The following is a 23,283-nucleotide window of genomic DNA, read 5'->3' as shown; positions in this document are numbered from 1 at the left end:
TTTGCATCCTTAGGCAATGCCAGCATGATGGGGGAGCACAGGGATTGGGCACAGAGGCTGCCCTTATGCAGTTATGATCTCTTTATGCTCTCTTCATAAAGTTACCAGGTTCTTGTATCACTTCCAACAAGAGAGTGAACAAACAACGCTGCAAGTTATTTTACTTCATTCCACCAGAAAACATTTTGTTTAATGAAGGGTGCTGTGCTCAGCTTCTGCATGATGCTGAGGATGCAGACACTGGCTGCTTTGCTAAATGGACACTGGCTTGCATTTCTTCCTTTCTTCCCTGGTACTTATGGCTCTGCATAGGTAAACATTGCTGAGGGCTTGCTATAGACGTAAGCTTCTTGAAAGAAGGATGGTGGCTCTTGATTATATTTTCAAAGCTGTTAAACACATTATGCCTTAGCTATTAAGTGACATGAAAATAAAAGAGTAACATGTTAGCAAGTGTGTGTGAAGCATCAGTATTCTGATTACAATGCTATTCTTTGGTTTTTTTATAATTGGTGCAAAGCCTGAGTCTTTATCTTGATGGATGTTTGCCGTGGTGTGTGAGAGTTTGGGGCTTTCCCTTTCCGTCAGATACTGTTGCCTTGCTGCTGCAATAGATCAGAATGAGAGGACAGGCAGCTGGTGCCCTTCCCTGACTGCTCTGGCTGACATTCCTGAAAGTTGAATTAGGGACAGTGTTATTTACTCTATCTTTTGCTGCACTGAGAGAATAAATTCCAGAGTCTCTACCATATGTGTTGTCTTCACACACTGGAAAAAGAGGCTGTGTCCTTCTGAGACAGATTCTTTACCATTGATGGGAAATTAATGACAGCAAGTAAACTATTGCTTGTTAGGATTAACTAAACTGATCAAAGCCTGAATGTTGTTTGGTCCCATATTTCTAGTCTGTTGTGAGCCTCTGGATAAGCAAATAATTTCTTTTTACTTCAAGAGATCATTTTACAAGGGGAGAATGGTATCATATTCCACTACAAAGTACTGTTATCTATTGATAAAAACTACTATTTCAGAATCTGTTTGTTTTTGCTTACAGTTCTGTATTTGTAGAATCAATTAAGCTCTAAGATTTGTAGAGAAAATAAAAAACAAGCTCTATCTTTTTACACCATTATTTCCCCAGCAATTTAGAAAAAAGATCTTTTAATGCCAAATGGTAAAATCTGCCCTTGCTGTGTTTTTAGCCCTGACATGCAAACTTCCCACTTAGTTAAATGAAGTTTTGTGTAACTACTGAGCATGACAAGGTCTGATGTTTTTTAAAATGCTCATATGAGAGCTGAAGCTGCTGCAGTGCCCATCAGCAGGAGCAGAATCACATCTACTAACAAGGCAAAAATAAACCTCAGTTTAATGAGTTGCAAAAGGCCTGGTCTCTTCGCCCTCTGAAGTAGTCTATTTTAGAATGGCTGTTGGCATTGTCAGGAGGGTACAGCACAGGAGACTTATATGGTTAAATTTTATAGTAATCTAATAATGAAAAAAACATGTGTAAGGCCTCTTGGCAAACAGTCCATAGACGTGGCAGTATTCCTACAAATAAAGCTGCAAAAGTGGAGAGAGAGATATAATTAATGGGGATCTGCTTTATTTGCCAGGAGAGATTATTCTTATGTGGGGAGCAAAGGGTATGTGCCTGAGAAAAATGTAGAGAAAGTAGACTTGTTTTGTGGTGCCCTAAAATGCAGTTTAATGAAAATGAGAAAATAATGGGAGGAAAGTCACTTGTGTAGTCTCTGGCCAGCTGCCCAAATATGAGTGGAGATGCACTGGCCCTGGGCTGTGCTTCCAGCACAACTCACAGAAAGCTCATTGTTCTTGCACACATTTGCTCTATTTTCAGACACATGCTATTTGAAACCACGTTTTCTCTTTTGCTCTTTGCTCCTTTCTTGCTCTCAGCTGGTGGTGAATTTCCACCTCAGAATGTTACTTCTTGAAATGTTTTCTCTTTGCAGAGCTGTATCTGCTGTTTTCCATTCTCCCTGGGGGGACAGTAGGAGTCTGATGAAGCTTGAAGGTACCTGGAGTTATCTCTGATTTCCTGCTCCTCAGGCGAACCTTGGCAGGGCTTGCCTGAGCTGCAGAGATCCAGCTCTCAGCTGTGTCTCAAGCAACCAAATCATGCCAAGCCTCATTTTATTTATCCATAGCTTGAAAATATTTCATTTCTTGATCTGGTGTATTAAACTCAGGTTGTCTGTGTGACCACCCCTTCTATTTTTTCCCTTTTTCATTTGTCCCTCCTGGACATTTGCACAAAGGGGAAGGGGCAGTATAATTAGATATTGTACATCAGCTCTCTGACCCCTCTTCCCTCCATACTATGTGAAGTCATTATCCAAGAGTTTGCTCAGTGAATGTTTTTATTTTTCACTGGACATTGCTTTCTGGAAACCTATTTCTGGTGATTCCTAGCTTTTTCTCTTTCAGAATTTGATCTACCCACGTCTTTCCCAAAGAATGACTGCTGTCTGGAATCTAATTTATGTTATTATTAAGCACATTTCAGAGCATTAATGTTGGAAATAGTGCAAATCTGTTTGGCTTTCCCTGTTCCATGGTTAACTGTACTTTAATATCAAGGCTTTCAAGAGATTTTTTACTGAGACTTCAAATTCACTTTATATCTCCTTTGCATGTATTGTTCAAGACAAAACTTATTCATCTTTTGCTTTAGCAATAGAGAAATACCTCCTAATGTTATTACCTGAATAATGGTACTGCATTAATGGCTATTGGTTCAAGGAGAAATCACTGTAAAAATATTATGAAGTACCATTGATAAATGTAATAAGTAACATTTTGCCTGGCATTTCACTTGCTGAGCTTCTACTCAAATTTCTTAATTTTTAATAAATGCTTATAAAGAAAAGATGCAAAATTTTGATGCAAATAATAATAATAAAAAAGAAGTAAAGCTGATGGAAGCTATAGGAAAGAATTATGTAAAAAATATCCTCTTAGATGTTTTTTGTTTGTGTGGGGTGAACTGTGTTGTTGCTAAATAAATGGGCTCTTCAAATGGCAGAGCCAAAGAAGACACATCTATGATAGCTCATACTTCTTGCTCTATCCCCACATGAAACTTCCATGACAGGTAAAGTGTTAAATATGAGCTAAAATAGTCTTAAAATATACATATGTAACTATTTTGTACTATAAAATCTGGGATGTGGAAGACCTGTTCAGTCACTTCAACAACCCAACTAGCATCAAAGGGTTGTTTCCTTGAGATTTGATATCAGAAAGTTATCTGGCCCTGTTTCCTGGGGAATGTGGTCTCACTCCCAATTACTGAGGCAGCATGACTCTACTTAATGTGGATGAATGTAGTAAAAATCTGATTTTACTGAGTATATGCTTGCACATGTAGGGATTTTCTAATTTAGTTTCTTCTGACTGAGATATGTATGTTCCCATGTGTGTGAATCACTTTGCAAATATCACACAACACTTACAGGATGGCCAGGGTATCAGACCCAGCCAGCAGGGGTTTAGGAGGGGCAGGTTGTGTTTGACCATCCTGGTCTCCTTTTACGACCAGGTGACCCACCTGGTGGATGCAGGAAAGGCTGTGGATGTTGTCTATTTGAACTTCAGCAAGGCTTTGGCACTGTCTCCCACAGCACACTCCTGGAGAAGCTGCAGCCCACGGCTTGGACAGCAGCGCTCTGTGCTGGGTTAGGAACTGGCTGGATGGCCAGGCCCAGAGAGTGGTGGTGAACAGTGCTGCATCCAGCTGGTGGCCTGTCACCAGGGGTGTCCCTCAGGGGTCTGTGCTGGGGCCAGTTCTGTTCAATATTTTTATTGACCACATGGATGAGGGTATTGAGTCTTTCATTAGTAAGTTTGTGGACGACACTAAGCTGGGAGCATGTGTTGGTCTGTTGGAAGGTGGGAGGGCTCTGCAAAGAGACCTGGAATGGTTGGATGGATGCGTAGAGTCCAATAAGATGAAGTTTAGTAAATCCAAGTCCTGCATTTTGGCCACACTAACCACCTGCAGTGCTATAGGCTGGGGATGGTGTGGCTGGACAGTGCCCAGGCAGAAAGGGACCTGGGGGCACTGGTGACAGATGACTCAACATGAGCCCACAGTGTGCCCTGGTGGCCAAGAGGGCAAATAGAATCCTGGCCTGTATCAGGAATAGTGTGGCCAGCAGGAGCAGGGAGGTCATCCTTCCCCTGTACTTGGCACTAGTGAGGCCACACCTTGAGTGCTGTGTCCAGTTCTGGGCCCTCAGTTCAGGAAGGACATTGAGACTCTTGATCACATCCAGAGGAGGGCAAAGAGGCTGGTGAGGGGCTGGGAACACAAACCCTGTGAGAAACAACTGAGGGAGCTGAGGGTGTTTAGCCTGGAGAAAAGATGACTCAGAGGTGACTTTATCACTCTCTACAACTCCTGAAAGGTGGTTGTAGTCAGGTGGGGGTTGGTCTCTTCCTCCAGGCAGCAGCTGACAGAACATGAGGACACAGTCTCAAGCTGCATCAAGGGAAATATAGGTTGGATATTAGGAGAAAGTTTTTATGGAAAGAGGGATATAGTACTAGAATGATCTGCCTGGAAGATGGTGGAGTTACCATCCCTGGATGTGTTTAAAGAAAGACTGGATGTGGCACTTGGTCTTGGGGCATATGGGTTGGACTTGATGATCTTGAAGGCCTCTTCCAAGCCAGTGATTCTGTGAAATGAAGCTCTCCTGGATTTTATGTATATTTCTTTGTAAGAGATTTCTGTTAGTTCTTTGAAGGATCAAATAGATCGTCTGATTCCCTGGGTGCAGTCTGATTCCAGAAAAGGTATTCTAGGAATCAAGATCAGAAGGCTAATGGAAGATATCCAAGAATTGTGTAGCTGAGGGCTGAGAAAGCTTTTATTTAGGGCAATTTATATGATTTATATTAAGAACATAACTTGACCCAAAAGTGGTTTTATCAAGATATCTGGAACTTTGACTTTAAAAACAGTTACAGCAGACTTCAGCCTAAATGTGGAGCCATTCTCACTTTATTCTATTTCTGTACACGTTAACAGAGATGTGGAAAGGTTGTTTGGTATTGCCGCTGTTTTGTTTAGGTTTTTTTCATGGTTTTCTGCATTGTGCCATATCGACCTGCTGTTCAAAATTGTCAACTTAAGTTTTGGTCTGATATAGTTATGCCAAGGTGCAATCTGCACAAGACCAAATTTTCTTTTTATATCCTCTATCTGGGTCATTACACTTACTTGTTCTAGATGTTCCTAGAAGGGCTTACAGTTTACCATACTTTGTCTTTTTTATGTATTCAAACCTACTGAAAATTAATATATTGTCTAGAGAGGACTGGGTTTCATGCCTGTGAGAAGGCATTCAGTCTGAATGTCACCCTTAACCATAAAATGGAGTTATAATGGTTCCCAACCTAAAAGTAAAACAAAATTTCCAAATATTTGCAGTCTGTATGAGCACTAAGGTAACAAAGGACATAAATGCTTCAATGAATAGATGCAAATTCAATGAGAACATTTACTTCTACCTTGTTTTATATTTGTTAAATTAAAAGTCCAAAGGAATTTCAAAGTCTGTGAGGCAGTAAGTGGTTCTCTTGGTGATTCTATTGTCAAAATCACCGGGATCTTTTCAGGCCACCTGCTGAATAATCTGATGTAGAAATTAAAGTGCTCTTTCCCAAGAGCTTCTTTTTTGGTTTTATTTTGAAGGTTCTGCATCTTTACTTCACTGTGGTAATGGCTCTGTGTTTTGTCATAGCAATGAAGTATTACTGAACTAAATGCTGCACTTCATGGTATTCTCAGCAGAGATTCTGTAAGAAATGTCTTAGGTGAGTTGCATGAATTTCAATTAATTTGCTTTCTGCTTGTGCACACACCAATGAAAAAAAATAGGACCCTATTTCCTATGCTTTGATATTTGATAGTCATTGTACTGGACACTTCAGAGAGCTGATTTAATAAGCCATGTTAAGCAGTCACATCATAGCATATGAGTCATTTGAATTCCTACTGTACATAAGCTTGCTATCTTAGGGAAATGCAAGACATATGTTTGGCAAACGTCATTAATTTTTCAAAATATTTGAATGACAAAGTGAATAATTAATTGTCTCTTTCTGAGTTAGCATTTACTGTTCTTTGGTATGTTCCCCCAATTTGGCTAGTGTGTTTTGTGGGATGTCTTTGTTCTTGGTCATATGCTAACATTGCTATAGCTACTATTATTATTTCAACTGCAGGCCACAGCTGAGATCATCAGTGTACTTGGTGCTCTACTCGTGACAGCAAATGTCAGCAAGTCTTTAGTTCATTGAAGGCAGCAGTTATACTTGAAAAGATGAGAGGAAATAGTGTGTGTTTCACTGGTAGAGCTGAAACTGAAGCAAAGAGCATAAAATGATGCAGAAAGGCTGGATTTTCTGGGTCCTCTCAAGGAGGAGGAGGAGGCTTCATATTAATATTTTAATTATCAGGCGTTTTGAATAGATGACAAAGATCCTTAGTCCTTGCATTCTCAAGGATATATAAAGGAGACTTTTCACAAAAAGAAAACCAAAACACAACAACCTAATACTGGTGGGACATGCATTTTTGTGGCTCAACATTCCTGGATTTTAGTCAAAACTATGAAATGAAGAGCAAGATCAAAGTGTAAAAAAAAAAAAACCAAACAAAACAAAAACATCAAACATCATCTTGGTTTTGAATTTGGCTCTTTATAGGAAGAAGGTAAAATTCAGTTGGAGCTCCAAGCTGTTTCTACATTCAGTGCTACACAGAGAAAAGATGCTGGTGAAACAAGGTCTAATTTAACCTTAACTTCTTTACTCATACCTGCTTTTTAGGTGCAGTTCTGTGACTTGTGATATAGTTTTCCTCTGGCACTTTTCTATGATTGCTTTGGTTTTGTGTGTGTTCATGCTGTGTGTAGATTTCAAGCAAGCAGTCAAACAAAGTCATTTGTAACTGAAAGATAAAAGATGCCAGAACAGCCTACTCAGGACTTAAGGCAGGCAATGATAGATATTTGGAAAAAAACATACAAGGGAAATGGGTAAAAAAATCTGAAATCCAGACTGCAAAACACAGAACTTAAAGGTACTTTCAGATGATGAAAGAAAATGCAAAAGTAAATAAATTAATGAGGCCAAGCAGAAACTATAAATTCTGCAAACGGAGCAGGATACTAAGTGCAAGTCAGCTGAACCAGAACTATGGTAGAATCAGTGGAGGTCAGGAGAGGGAAGACACATTTTCTTAAGTACCAGGTACTTGAAAGAGTGATAAGATTTTAAGGGTGAAAGTGAGTGTTTCCAGGCCACGTACTCATCATATACATTGGCTGAAATAAGGCAATTAAAAAAAAGGTGTTTGTACATCTATATATAGCATTATCTTGACAACCTTTTTTCTGGACAATAAGCCAGAGAATGAAATTGGTCAGTTAGTTCTGATAAGTATTCTAAAGCTCAAAAGGAAGACAATATTTTTTATTTCCCTATTCCAGAAATATCACTTTCTTCCCCAGTGACTGGAAGAAAGGTGTTACCTTTTAAACTGGTGAATAATGGTAGAAAAGACTTAAACATGGTGCTAGATATCTTCAGATCCACTGACTTTTCAATTTGCTTTAGTATATTTCTTTTACTGTGAAAACAGTCTGAGGAGAGTGGCAGTATCAGTTTGATATGCTACTGTGCAAAACACTTTCAGGATAACATAGAAACAGGTGGTTACTAAAGGTTTTCCAAGCTGCAATAAATTGTAACAACTAAGAGAGGAATGGTTTAAGAGTAAACTCAGGGGAAGCATTTCCTTTAATAGTGGGATGATAAAAGGTAGCACAAGAGCAATTGTTACATAGGCACGCTTTGTTATTAGGAGACTTTGAGGAAATGTCCTGTGGCATTTCTATTTGGTCCCAATCCTGAATTTGCCCATTTTGAAGGGAATAGGAAAAAGGAATAAGAGAAGTGATTCTTCTCACCTTCTGAATTCCTGATTCCTGCTCCTGTTTGAGACTTAATTTGTAAAGGGCAAAACTCTCTTGACTTAGTCACTTGAAAGTGGCTTCAAATCAGTTAATTCTCTCAATTAATTATGGAACTTCAAATCAGTCAATTCTCTCAATTAATACCTAATAGGTAGAGTATGTAGTAGAATCAAACTTTATAAAGTAGTTAAGCTATTTATTTCATAACTACATAAGAAGAAGATAGAGAAAATATTTTTCTTGGCAAGTGTTTATGGGTATACTTCAGTATTTGCATCTCCCCAGATTAAATAGAGACGGGAAGGGAAAAATTATCAAAATAATCAGGGTAAGAATTTGTGTTCAGATGGAGTCAATGTTACATGATAAATGGGCAAAGTTTCCAGGCTTGATGCTGCAGAATGGATTAACCCTGCCAAGGTGCAGGGTTTCCTTCACGTGGCCTGCACAGCCTCACTCAGGTCATCTGTGCTCAGCTGTTTGCAACAATGGCTCCTCTCCAGACAGATGCAGGTGTGTTCACACAGTGTTCTCTGGAGCTCTGAGCCCTCCTGCAGCCTGGATAGCACTGCAGGTCTCAAGCTGTCTCTGCCACTGCTCTCTGATCTTTGGAGAATACAGCTTTGTTCAAACTTACCAATTTTCAAGATTAATTAACTCCATCGGTTATACAAGTGGTTAAAGTCACCAGTTTCTCTAGAAATCCTTTGCACCAACTCCTCCAGTGTATCTACTACAGAGATTCCCAAAAGGTGTAGTGCCCTGTTTCAAACAAGCTAACTCTGAAGCCACAAGCCTAAAGGCTGTGTTAGCAGAGATATTGGCTTTGGAGACTCATGCTTGATGGCACAGTGGTGGTGCTCTGCTTCTTACAAACTAGAGTGTTCAAAGGGAGCTTGGGTTATCCTTAGCACATAGGCATGGAGTCATAGAATAAATTGGGAAGGGACATTTAAAGGTCCATTTCTCGGTGTGGGTATATCCTTCTTCCTAATGACAGAAATTAATAGTTTCAAAAGAATATTGCTATATTTTAAATTAAATATATTCAGTTAATATTTTTTCCACACATTTGTGCTTAATATTTTTATTATAAGTTCCCACACTTCTAGTGATTTATTGACTATGGTAGGATTTGGGGGTTTTTTTTGTTTGTTTTGTTGAGGGGTTTTGGGTTTTTTTATTTTGTTGGTACCCTCTTTCCCCACCCAGATATGCCATAGGAAAATTGGCATGGTTTAAGTGCACCTATTTTTTTAAATGCGGTTGATCAAATGCATAAATACATAGTGGAGAAAGCAGACACTTTAAAGACAGTTTATTTTAGGGAACTTGACATTTTCATTATGGAGGAGGTGTATCCTGAAACAGTTACAGAATTAAACACCAGGGTAAATGTAGAGTAATTTTTTTCAGTGCAGTGGTATTCAGTATAAGTAGTGGGGATCTGTTTCTCTTTTAAAGGCTCCATAATTCTCAAAATATTTATGAATTCAAAAGCAGCCACTCTGGGGACAAAAGTTCATAAAATACAAGGGTATCTGAAGCATAACTGAATCTTTTTTCCCACTTACAAGGTAATATTTTAACCAACAGGAGAAAATGGTATCATAAAATCAATTAGCTAGAAACAAAAATCTAAGCCCATCGCTATGGCCAAAAGAACGCTATGGCCAGAAGAGCGTTGCCCACGAGGTGTAAACAGCCCTTGCACAAAATAAAGGATATTTAATGCCATCTAGTGGCATTGCGGGAAGGCGGCAGCCGCTTCGGAGCAGCCAGAACCTGTTACTTGCCAGGGTACATTGCGTCCTTAACCCTCCAGCCCATCGCTAACGCGGATGAGGAATTCCAACTATAGCAGCATTATTTAGAAACTCCGCAGTTTAATTTCCTAAATGCTCTGATTGAATATACACGGGTTTTTTCAGTGTTTTTGCCTTCTTGACCACTTTGCCCCAGGCCTGCCACAAGTAGTAATGATTCTAATTTAGGTTGTGGTTTAGACTCCTAGAAAGCCTGCAAAATTTCTAGGTTTAAGAATTGCATAAAATATCAGAAGGTGAAAATAGCAAGCAATTTGAAGGCAGGGAATGACTCTGGTAAGCCTAACCACACTTGCTGAAAGATTAAATCTATTACATTTAAATTAATTAGATGAATTAAGTATTAATAATATACAATTGCCTTTTTCAGGATAAAATACTAATATAATAGTCAAAGAAGGTGACATTTCCAATTTTATCTATGTGATAGAATGTTGTGAGCCTATTGATCATTTCTGTTCATAAATCATGTACGTTCCTTGGAAAAAAGGTAACATCCAATTTTGCAATTTCTAGAGCAAATTAAGTAGTAAGCTCTCCTGCAGCCAAGTGTGAAGACACCACGTACAAGCCACCAACCACTGCCTATGTCAAACCTCGTGTGTATGTGTGTGAATGGCAGGGAGAGAGTGCTAAAGAATTATTGCACTTTACTATGTGCTGTTTTAAGGTCTTTATATGGAACTATCTTTCTAGAGTTCCACAGCCCGATTTCAAAGGAGTTTTAATTCATTCTTGCCTGCAAAATCACCCCAAAGACCTCCAGACACTGCATTGTTAAAGGGAATAGTGCTAAATCAAGCAGCATCTTCCAAGAGGGACTGCCTCTCCCCTTGCTGAAATATGCCAAATTCCAATTATTCTTGTCTGACCAGCTAAAAGTCAAATAAAAAGAAAACGAAAGAAACAAAAAAATCCAAGAACCAAATTTTAAAAACCCAAAACTAACTTCATGGGGTTTTTTAACCAGAGATTTTGGTTTTCATTTTTAAAATACAAAGTATATGAATATCTTCTAGAGCAACAAGTGAATTAAAGTCTTTTCTTTTTGAGGCCGATAGGCTTGAATATGACTCTTTGCTTTGTAGTTCTCTGTGTGAAAGTTGTCCAAAATAGCAAATGGAAGTCACTATTAAATCTAGAAACTGGCCTGCAATTTGAGACTATGGATTGAGAACATCCAGCATAAATGGATGTATTTATTCAGTCATATAGATATTTCTCACTTATTTATGATCACTTCATCTAACAACTGCAGCAATTCACTGCTGCTCCTGCTATTTGACATCAGGATTTTAGTCACTTTGCAGCTTGGATAAATTGTGTATCTCTGTACATGTTCCAGGGAGTAAGGATGGATGTGGAACATACACTCAACGGAGAAACTAGAAGATGAATTTAACTGGAAGAGAATATGAAGTCAAAATGCAGTTGGAAGCTGTGCATTTTCTGTAGTGGGAACAAAACAGAAAATGGTTTTCAAATGAAGGTCAATAACCTTCCAAAGGTCATTACATGGTATTGTGGCCTGCAGTAGCAATGCCTTGATTTAATGGACAGGATATCCTAAATTGCTAGATAAAACACTAGATGATGATGTGGTAGAGTACCCAGATTTCATTACATGTGTCAGGAGAGGCCTCTTACTTCCGAATGGCAAATCTCATCTCAAAGCCTCACTGTACACTGCATAGTTTAATTTGATGACCCATGCATTTTTAGGGGGAAACTGTTCTATAAATTTTTGAGATAGCATAAATTCAAGCTTTCATTTCTTTATGAAGTCAGTTGATTCAGAGGAAGAAAATGCTGCTAAACCTAAAGGCCTTAAAAGTCATCCAAGCAGATCCTTGCTCTTTCTGGAAGCAGCTCATAGAATAACATCTTACTGCTCATTTTTAAGACTTTCAGTGCTCAAGGTTTTTTGTTTGTTTATTTGTTTTCTTCAATGGTACTAGAAATTCCCTGAGGTGTTGTTTTTTCTATTAATTGAAAGAGAAGCTAAAAACAGCTCCTATCAGTGCCAATTACCTTGGATATATCAAGCAATTTATTAGTTTTTCAGGCAGACAGCCTTCTTCCACTTGATACATGTTAGAGGACACTAAACCTTTTTCTCACATACTCCAGATTCCAGGTCAGCTCTGTAGTGGAAAAAAGTAAGAATAGTGGAAAAAGAAGTTCCAACATATACACACATGCACACAGACCAAAAAAAAAAAAAAAAAAAAAGCTGATGCATAAGTGCAAAGGTAAATGCTACTGATTTACATGAGAAGTGACTTGAGGGTAAATTTTTATTGATTTCTACAGGGCAGCAAACGTGCCACACTTTCCTTGGCTCCAAACCTAAGTCACTAGAAAGGAACTCATGATTTACTAATTTTTTGGGTGTGATTTTAGATTATTCAAACCCCTCAAATTTGGTTAAACGACTAGGATCAGGTCAGCTATGGTTCATCTATGTGGGTATGAGAACATAATGTGTGTTCTTATTTTTCTTGTATATACTTTTCCTGCTGATTTCTGAGAAACTAGTCCTTTAACCTTTTATCTGTCAGGCATGAAATCTCTCTTTATCTCCTATTTTTATTCATGAAGCTGAGTACTAGCTTACAGAAATCAACACTTTCCTGCCAACTTCCAAATGCATCCTAGCCTTCAGACTCATTTTCTCCTATCCAAGCCTACTTTTATTGCAGGAGAATTTGAGTGGGCTTCACTGAGCATATGTCTGTTAGATCTAGCTGAGACACAAGTCCTAGTAAACCAAGTTACTTAACCACCCAGCGAGTTTCTTGTGGTATTGCCTGTGGCTGTGAGAAAGACTGAAAAGATCTGACTCCCCACTGTGAAAAACAGTTCTTTCTAAAAGAGGAAATTGAAAAACTTCCTAGCTTTCACATCTGCCTATAAGATACCCTTCTGAGTACTAGGAAGAGCAAGTAAAAAAGCCAAGGGTTAAGGGACTATTCTCTGTGCAACTTCTGTGGGAGTTTACACCACCAGTTGCAGAAGTCTGTCAGCAATTGCTCAGTTACTAGACCAGCAGCTGCAGAGGGTACCTGCTTTTTGACCTAGAGATTCCTTATATCCCCTCTGATGCATCTCAGGGAAACACTACTGGTACAGAAAAGGACTAGGAAGCAGATCCTTAATAACATCATCTAAGTGCAATGAGAAACAGAGCTGTGAGTTGAACCTGAAGATCCTATAGGAAACTCATTACAGACTTAATTCCCTTCTCATTTCAGTTCATCTGTCAATAACTGAGCATTACACCTGCAACTCTAAGCAATATAGCATTACACTGAGACCAGTTGAAGTGTTGGACACATTACAGAATCAGGCTAGGCAATGAGATACAGGGTGCAGATGGGCTCAGGTCTAATAGGAAGCCAGTCTGACAGGAGTTCTGTAAGTAGTTAGATGTGCCTGTTCAGTGCCCAGCATGGCTGCACTCTGAAGTGTGAGATGTTGTAACTGGAGCTGCCTGAAGATGGAAACTGGTGCATGCAGTACTAGTCACTGGAGCTAGCACTGTTTCCCAGACCTCTCTTCACCTGCATGGTTCTGTTTCTGGTTTTGATAATACCCTGAAACACATGGGCATTGCACAGACTTATCCTGGAGGTGGTGGAGAATGGTGCAGAAATTAAGCTAGCTGGGTCCCAGTTCATCAGGGCAAGGAGTTTTCAACTTTTCTTACAGTATGAAAAGCCATTTGCTGCCAAAAGTTGGCAGTGTAGGACAGGGATACAGATCCAGGTCTGCACAGAGACACACAGATATAGGGCTACTGGTTTTGTTCACATTCTGAAAGAAGAGACATATGAGCTAAAATAATGAGTAATTCCAACTAATGTGCTGAGAATCCTTTCTGAAAATGGGGTGAGAAATATGCATTCTCAGTCTTGGGCATAGAGATGGAGATGTAGCAGATGAAGCAAGCCAACATATATAAGCATGGGCAAAAATTGTCCTTTCCTGCACCCCAAAGTGGGGCAGACATTCTCTGCAGCAAGTATACTCTCTTCCAAAAACTTCAAATCCAAATCAAAGCAAAATGCTTTATGAAATTAAGTGAAGAGGCTTTGACATGCAGATAATATACAGGACCTACTGACTGTACTTTCATGTGATGTTTATTTTAAATCCCATATATAGGACACATAGCTTATTCATCCATTTAAAAATAGTTAAGCTGTGTTTGGGAAGCAGGATGCTGAGACTGGCTTGAACAGTACATGCTTGAAGCTAGGTTGTATGTTACCTCTCATTTTTAGTGGCTTTAAAGCTTTTTGCAGTTAAAGAGATTTTTCTTCATTATGTTTCTGTGGAATAACAATGACATCCAGTGGCTGGTTACTTTAATAATACATATGTATCTTCTGCAGGTATGATAGGCAATGATAAAATTTCTGTGAGGTCTTTTCTTTGGGGTGGTGGAGAGTTTTTTCTTGCCAGACTTGTCAGCAAGGGATTTGGGGTGGGGAACCTAAGGGATTGGGGCTGGCTATGAAGTGCTTTAATAAGGTCCTACAATGAGAAAGTCAATTCCACTTTACTGGTGCCTAAATGCCAGTTTAACTTCAGGGAAGAACAAGATAATGAAATTTTTCATTTTCAAACTCTTTAAAAGAGATTTAAACCCAAATTTCTTTTGTAATAATTGGAACCCACAGTGGCCTAGGCAGCTGTTCTATCCTATACCCCCTTCTCTTATTTTAAAGTGTAAATCTAAAATGTGCATGTCCTGATATCATCATTTTTCACTTGTTTTCAATTTTTAAATACTTTTTTGCTGGCCCATAGATGTTCTTTAGGCTGCCCTGAGGCACCCTTAACTTACATACCAACGAAGTGTATTTCTTTTAGGTTTTTTTCGACTTAATAGGTTACCATGGCAACTACCACTCACATGGTCCTTATTGCCATGGGATTTAGTTGCATTTCCTTTTAATAACAAGAGCCTTAAAACTGTTTCACATTGTGCAATTTTCTTTTATTTTGTAGCACAAAATTGTATACCTTTATATCTTTCTTGCAGTGACTGTTTCATTTGTGTATCAAGATGCAATTTTTCTTTTTCCTTTTAAATAAAGTTTACATAAAGTCTTCAGCAAGAACTTCAGCAGGGTAAAGATATGGGGTGGAAAATAATAGACAAAAAGGCTTAGGTGCACAATGTGAAAAAGAAAATTGGATATCTGAGGAGTGGGAACTTATTTGAATATCAAACACGGGGACTGTAGTTGGTATAAGGCATGATCACTCCACTCCCACCTGCTTCCTTTGGCTTCCCTGGGGTAAAGCCATGACTCCAGTAAAGCAAGAACTAAAATGCCCCCTTTTTGTGATAGTCTGGGTAGACTAGTTTTATGAACAGTTCCAGAGTTTGAATATGGATGAAGGCTGAAAGAGGGTAAATGATCTCCAATACATTATTTTGCATACCCTTTAGACAATGCAAAAAGAACAAGTCTATGTAGCCTAACAATGCATTTTCATACAAATACTAAGATGAGATCTTCTTTGGAGCAAAAATGCTTTTGTCTGTTATTAATTCATTTCTTGTCTCTAATGGAGTTAGTTTTGCCTGAGTACATATTCTAAAAGAACATAAAATCAACCTGGTGTAGACTTATGGCCAGAACCTTCAGCTCTTGCTCATTTAACAAACTTGAAACTTATTTCAGTCAGGAGAGCTGATGATGGAGCTTTTTTTGTTGAACAGGTCTATCTGCACAGTGAGATACAGTTATACAGAGATTACTGCTTCTTTTGCTACACAAATGCAATTCATTGTATACAATATGACGTGCAATAACCAGTAGCAGTGTAGTGTGCTGAAAATATTTACAGAAATCAAAGGAATTTTGTTGAGAGTAAACAGGAGACATTAGCTGATCTAACTCACTTCTTGAGATGAACTAGGATACTTGAGGGTCATTGCTCACAGATAATTTTATAGCATTCTTGTATAGCTCCCATAACAAGGATGTAAAATCAGTTTTCTCATCTCTGTAAGTATAATTTAATGGTGCATGCTAACTAAAATATCTGCAACTTAATCTCATTAAGCCATCATCCTCAACACTACTTTGTTTACCTGGAGATGGCTGTTACCAGCCCTTCTATCACACCTTGGTTATCAAAGCTAATCCTTTCAGTCATTCCTCTAAACAACCTCTTGTTACAGTTTCCTTGTGGATTATCTCTACCCTCTTTAACATTTTCCTTCAAGTGTAGTGTCCAAAACTGGACACAGGATTCCAGCTGTGATCTCCCAGTGGTGAATAGATTTGAATAATCACCCACTCAGTCTTGTTTCTAGCAGTCTGACTAATCTTTCTCCTAATTACATTTTCTTTCTGGGTTTCCATAAATTTTGTGGCCTGCTGCAGTCATTCAATTTATTTTTCTTCAGTGCACCATTTTGCATCAATCTTTACTAAATTATCTCATGCATTTCAAATAATTTCTTCAATTTCTCAAAATGATCTTTCATTCTAGTTACATCCTCCAAGTACTGACAGCCCATCCTGTTGGTGTTACCTTCAGTGAGTATTTGCTGAGTGTAATTCACAAGGATTCCTTGCAGTGCTAGAGACAGGGTAGATGCAGGATGATAACATTTTGATTGAAGCTTTTCCAACCAGCTGAGGACCCACGTGACAGTAATTTCAGTGAGACAGCATTTCCCTGGTGTGTCAAGGTGTATTGCAGGAGATTCTTCTGTCAGAGCACACTGACTTGATTAAATCAAACTCTTGTCAGCTTACTTGGAACCTCTGGTAGGAAGTAAGCAGCAGGCACTCAGAATCTACTCAGTCACCGCTGGAAGTTCCAATCCTCATAGTGTCTTTTTTTTCAATTTAGCTGTCAACTAAGGAAACATTGAAACCTGGAGTGTTGGGTTGGATTCTTGAAAAAAGAAATTAAAAGTAAAAAAGTTTTCAAATGAACTGAAATGAATTTTTTAGAGAAAAAAGCCTACCAAAATTTTGGGTTTGTGAAATCTGCTAGTCCAGTGAAGGAACAAGTGCCCTCATCAAAAGGAAATATCCCTGAGATTCTCCATTATGTCTGTCTTTCTCATCATTTTTTCTCTCTTCTTTTTGAACAATAATTATGTTTATCTTCTCTGTTGCTTCACGCACCCCTGTTATATTTAGCACTGACCTCTGAGGGTGCAAGAGTTTAAGAGATGCCACAATATGACAGAAATGACAGTGATGTGCCCCCAATATGAGGTGTGTTTGGAGGGGAGTTACAGTAGACATGCAGTTTGCAGAGGTCTAAAGGATGTCTTTGCTATTTTATGTATCAGACAATGGAGGATGGATCTGGGGCTTAGAACAATCATTTGAGTAGAGATTTAGGAAGCTCCAAAATGAAAAGGAGTGTAGAAAATTGGTGGAAATATGACTAGGGCTTCATTTGAGTAGGATGAACTGAAATAAAATTATTCATGTTTGTAGTAGTGAGACCACAATTAAGTACCTTACTGCAACCTGCTTTGAGATAGATGGATGCCAAATACCGAAAGATGTGGGGTTCCTACTTTTAAAGGAATAAGCTGTGGTCCCAATTCCACTCTGGCAAGATTGTGTTGGATGAAACTGTCAGACCAGGAGAGTTTTTTTGCCTAGATTTTTTTTTTTTTTTTTTTTTTTTTTTGCCAGGGCTTAACCATATTTTGGGTACGCTTTTTTTACCACTGTTTATTTTTTAAGAAATCTGAAAACTGTTATATTTCTATGGTGAAAGGTCTTTACATAGTACTTAAAAAACTTTGTCAGGGGTTTACTTTTTATATTAAGATTAATTTTGGCTGTCAGAACCAAGCATTTGTATGGAATACTTCTACAGTAATTTAGAGCTATTTGGAACCAGTCCACCGAAATTTGAAAAATTGAAAGACATTAATAAGAGATTAAATATAACCAGAAACAAAAGTATTTCACAGGGATAAAAATTATCTAAGCAGAACAGAAGTATCTTTATTTTTCTCCTGAAATGAAAAAGGATCTGCAATATTTTCTGTATTCAATTACACAAGTGAAAGTCCAGAAAAAGTTTATTGACCATTGAATGAAATATCCTTGAGGCTGTCACCAAGTGCAAGAGTCTTGCTAGCTTAAGGAGGCCCTCAAGGCCATTCAGCTGGTGTTTGGAGGAGCATTATTGTACAATTGCATCAGCCAGGGTCTCCCAGTTACTTGTCCTGATCCATGAGGTTTGAGGGTCACATTACTTTTCATGTTTCCAACAAGACTGTTTCTGGGAAGGGGAACATTTGGGACATTCTCTCCTTTGGCTTTTGATGCTTTGTTTGCTGCAGTGGGACATTATTGGATCATGCATTGCACATATAGGAAGGAGCAGTGTGTTGTCTCTGTGTGAGATTCTGTCATAATTTGCTGTGCTTTGTTTTATGTGTATGATTTTCTTATTTACTAGAGTAAACAATGTTTGATACAGAAGTTTCAGTGATGATTTCAAAATTCATTTACTATTACAAATTTGGTCCCATGCTCTTGTTCTCACTGTCTTCCTACTTTCTATGATTTTTTTAATCCCATAGCATGGTTACCATAGCAATTGTTCCTGCTCCTTTCAGCTTTCACAGCTGCATTTGAGAGCATTTATTTTACAGAATGCATTTTATTTCTTTTTAACTCTCTGGAGAGACAGCAGCTAAGTTAAAATCTTGATAATTAATTTACTGTCTGATATTTCATACAAATTATCACAACGATCTCTGAGGTGTGTGTATATATAATACACGCACACACAAACAGAGGATAGCATGGAAAGGCAGCTTAAATGTAGAGACTTGGAACCTCCTATAGATGTCACCATACTCCATGCATTTAATTGAGGAAAAATTACAACTTGCTGTAAAATGTGAAAGTAGTTTTTCTGACAGTCGTGATAACTAGTATGTCTCCTAGAGCAAACTGTCTTGCTGAAAACAAGATTTCACCCTTGAGCAAACTGATCCTCATAATGAATGAGGGAACCAGAAGTAGATATCTAGGAGTAGGTCACTGATAGTATCAAAAGAACCTGAAATTTATTAATAGAAAGGGTAGTTTGTGGCCTTGCTTTTATAGACCAAAAAACCTGAGAATTTCAGTAGGTTTTTTGCTTGGCTTAAGGAACATGGAATTGAATCCTATATTAATAATTTGCATTGTTCCTTTGACCTCCAATCTAAAATCCTGAAAAAATAAGCTGTTCATTAGAGGAGAAAGGTGTAGCTTTGCTAAATATATACTATTAGCAAATAAATTTGCTAAATAAAAGAGATTTAAAGTACCTGGAGCTTAGTCCTCTATTTCATCTTGGAAAAAAATGTATTTTAGGAGAATTAATTTTTTTACTTAGTTCTGTGAAAGTATTTCAGTATAAGAAAAGAAGATATCAAGTTGACACTTTCAGAATGCTTTTCTTTCTCTCTTTTTTCCCCACCCATTTTTATTTATTTTTTAACAGATAGGAAGAATTGAATAGCAACAATTAAAGCCCAGGCTTTTCAAAACAGATCCACACTGATGTTGCTAGTAAATCTGAGTTTTGTTCTGCTATTAGGAATAATAATTCTCCATCTTTGTTCAACACAAAGAATTGGTTTTTTGGTTGTCTAGTCTGACTGTCATCAATTAAATGCTATTGGTTCCACACTTCTGCTGCATCAAAAGCATGCTTCTGAATCGTCTATTTTAGCTGCAACAGTCCTTTATTCTTCTTTTGATTTCTTTTTAATTCAGATTTTTTTTTTTCCATGCAAATACCATGAGATCTAAACCATCTGTAATACAATAATGAACAATTTTAAGAAGTTACAGTATACAAAATTTCCAAAAGATGATCTTGTCTCCTCTTCAGGTTCTTTTAGAAACCATTACAGCCAAGAGTAACTTTTCCTTTTGGTTAGGGAACACCTGAATCCCTTTTCAGAATGGAATAGCCTATACCGCACCAAACTTTCTTGGAAGCCAAGCCAGTCACAATAGACTTCCTTTTGTTTCACTGTCCCCACACCAGCTTTAATTTCCAAAACTTACACCAAATCTGAGACATGAATACAGGTTAGGTAATTCCTAAGGAAAAAGAGCACTGGCCAAGGCTTTTCTGTATCTTGTTTTGGATATAAAAATCCAGCACCATGTGTATTAACCAGGGTCTTGTAGTACAAACATGCTTTCTTAGTTTGACCATTTAAATTTGAGCCTTTATATTTTGAGTGCTTAAAGGATGGAAAAAGGAGGTCAATGGTATCACAGTATAAGAGAGCATTGTTATTTGTTATGTGAATATTTTCATTAATATTTCTGTCACATTTCCCAAGGTGATCACAATTAAGGATTCAAAGATTTTGTGTTTGCTTCTATAGCCGAAAATGGCCATGATCTGCTGTGACGCTGTGGACATAGCTGCTGAACTGATTTTTCATCTCCTTTGCAAAAAAGGCCATTTTCCTCATGAGCTGCTAATGTGCTGCAGTTGCATATGGCCATAACCTTTCCCTGGACCCCAGCCCTGTGCAGCAGGTTGCAGAGGCCCAGAGTGGCCAGGTGACATACAGTGCCATCTGCACTGCTATACTGGTCATCTGGCCAGAGCTCTGACCTTTCTGAACATGATACAGCGAAATCTAACTCCTGAAAGCAGCTCGGAGGCAAAATCTGTTCTTCTCCGTCAGTTGCGCTACTCAGTCACTTAATTGTCCACTGCAACTGATAAAGTAACCATTAGACTCAGGTCATGAACTACAGTTTATCATTCACATGCAATAATACACCCTGGCTAAATCATAGCAACACAGGCTTACTCAATAAAAGAGATTTAAAGTACCTGGAGCTTAGTCCTGAGCCACAAAGCAACAGCTGAAAATAGATTGTTTTGTGCAGGGAGAAGCTGCTGTGATCGATGCATTCTATGGTTTGCACTCTGTGCCAGATAAAGACTGATACCACTAAACAAAACTGTAAAAAATGTTTTAGATGGACAATAAGGCCTGATTCTACTTGCAGTCTCACTGCTGTCACTCAGGGTAGCTCTGTGGTGATGCTGAGCTGTGTGGGCAGAGGGGTGATGGTGAGAGCAGCCTGAGAATGGGACTTTGGAGAAGGGACATGCTCCTGCCAAAATACATTTTTCTGTTTAGTTGTGAATGGGAAATGAAGTTATTCTAGGATCAACTTCTGACCTCTGGTTTTAGAGTTGGTATTACAGAAATGCAAGCTTCTATCACTCTGTGAGTTATACAAATCCCTTGTCATTTTGAAAAGCCTTTCATCTGAAGATCATTGCTTCATAAACATTAATTAAGACTTAAGTTGAGGCTACTGTCCCCGTCATATAGACAGTCAATTTGAATTTAACAGAAGTACAAAACACCTGAATTCCTCCTATATCTATTCTTTGTCCCTCTGCTCTCCTCCCTTCCTTCTTCCAGCCTCAACCTGCCTGGCCTTCCCAGCACAGGAGCCACATCATCCTTCAGGGCTGTGGGGCTGGGAATGCTGAAGAGGCTGCTGTGCAGTTAACAGGCAGCCTGGGATCCCACAAAGGGCCCAGTAGTACCAGCTATTTATCTACAGCAGGAAGAATCCTCTCCCTGTTAAAGTTAATCAGAGCTTTCCAATCATTTCTGTGAGAAAAAAAGGTCTCATCTACAATTCTGGGAGATTGAGGTGTACAAGATGTTTCTGACATAGCTTTAAAAGATAAAAGATATATTTTATTGCTACAGTGAGTATCACACAGTCTATGGAGAGCCACAACAGTGTTATTTTTTTCCCAAAAGTCTTGTATTTAGCAGCACTGGAGTTCCTCCTTCTTTGCAGACTTTCAAAGAAAAGGAATTATATTCATAGGATGTGTCATCACTTCCTTTGTAAATTCTTTCTTGTATTAGAAATTTGCCATGAAATAAAGAATTTCAGCTAAAATAAAGAGCAATATAAAAATATAGGTAAAGAAGGATTATTTAGTTCAACTTAAATTCTTCAGAATTACCTAAGGAAAAGAGGTTAAATTAATAATTTCTGTAGAAGTGACAGGAAAATTGCAATAGCAGGAAAAGAAAGCACTATTTCTAGGGAATAAAAAAAATCTCATTAAATAAGAGTAACTAAGATTCAAAAACTTGAACTCTGAGGGTGGTTCATACCTCATTTTCTGCTCTCCAAGGGAGAGACCTCCCATCTCTGGTATCTGCTGTGTTGAGCAATAGAAACCTTTATAAATAAATGTGTCAAATGTAAGTTCTTTTGAAGATGTTTGTGAAGTCTTCCCCTGTATGATGCTTTTGGCAAATTATTCATGCTTTTGCATGTTAAACCTTCAAAGGAATCAGTTAGATATGGCTGAAAATTCTCATAATTTGGGATCCTCATTAATTGCTCCATTACTAAAAATAAAAAAGGTTTCTTCTGTTTTAGTCTGGAATTTCTATCACTAATCTTCTATCACTTGTATCTCTTTTGAAAAATGTATATCTAAGAGTTACTGTTGAACTGCTACCTGAATCTAAGAGAAGCCAAAGTGAGTTTTTGCACCCCCTGAGCGACCTGGCCAGGAGTTTAATGTTGTGATCCTCTTCTGTAAAGGCTGTGCTGTGTAAAGACAACAGATCATAGAAACCCACAAGCCTACATTTAACTTCATGAACTGTTGCTTTGCAACCCTGGACACTGATTGGAAATGCACTGTAAAAGTCAGTGAAATACAAGACTTTTTAAGGCATTTTCAGAGATCATTTGCATGTCCTTCAGATTAAACTTTTTGTAAGTATTTTTCACATGAATATTTGGCAGCATCAGATTTTTATTTGTAAATTATTTCCAGATTTTTTTTCTGAACATTTCTGTTGTCTCATTATTCTGTTAATCTAATCTGTAATCATATTACTCTATATGGTCACAGGGAATTTAAGATTTTTTAAGTCGGTATGAAGGGGATAGTTTGATCTCCCACAGCAAACTGAGATTTTTAAGGAAAAAAACCCACCAAACCAAAACCCAAAAAAACGCAGAGGCAAATCTTAAAAAACAATCTCAGACATGGTGAACTTCTTAACTTCCTTAAAAGTGAACATGCCTTCCAAATTACTGATCATTTCATGATCTTCTAAATCACTGATTATTTCTTTTATATGTGGAATTGAGCAAGATGGAACAAGTTTCTTAGTGAAGTGTCAAGAGACCTTGCTAATAAGTTTCTCTTCATGATGCAGAGTTATCATCAAACATTTTGCATTTTGAAATTTTACTAAATTCAGCAAGTAATATACCTGAGAATAAAGTATAGGTACTTTCACCTTTTTAAGACAGTAGATGAGAAGATGTAAGTGATTGAAATGTGGCCAAAAAGCAAAGTAGATTCAGCAGAGAGACCTTACCAAATATAAAGCAGACAGAAATTTAAAT

Source organism: Agelaius tricolor, unplaced genomic scaffold (genome assembly GCF_023055355.1).
Source record: "Agelaius tricolor isolate 1412-34295 unplaced genomic scaffold, bAgeTri1.0.p SCAF_10, whole genome shotgun sequence".
Classification (NCBI taxonomy): Eukaryota; Metazoa; Chordata; class Aves; order Passeriformes; family Icteridae; genus Agelaius; species Agelaius tricolor.
The sequence above is the reverse complement of the archived record's forward strand: the minus strand, read 5'-3'. Positions refer to the sequence as shown.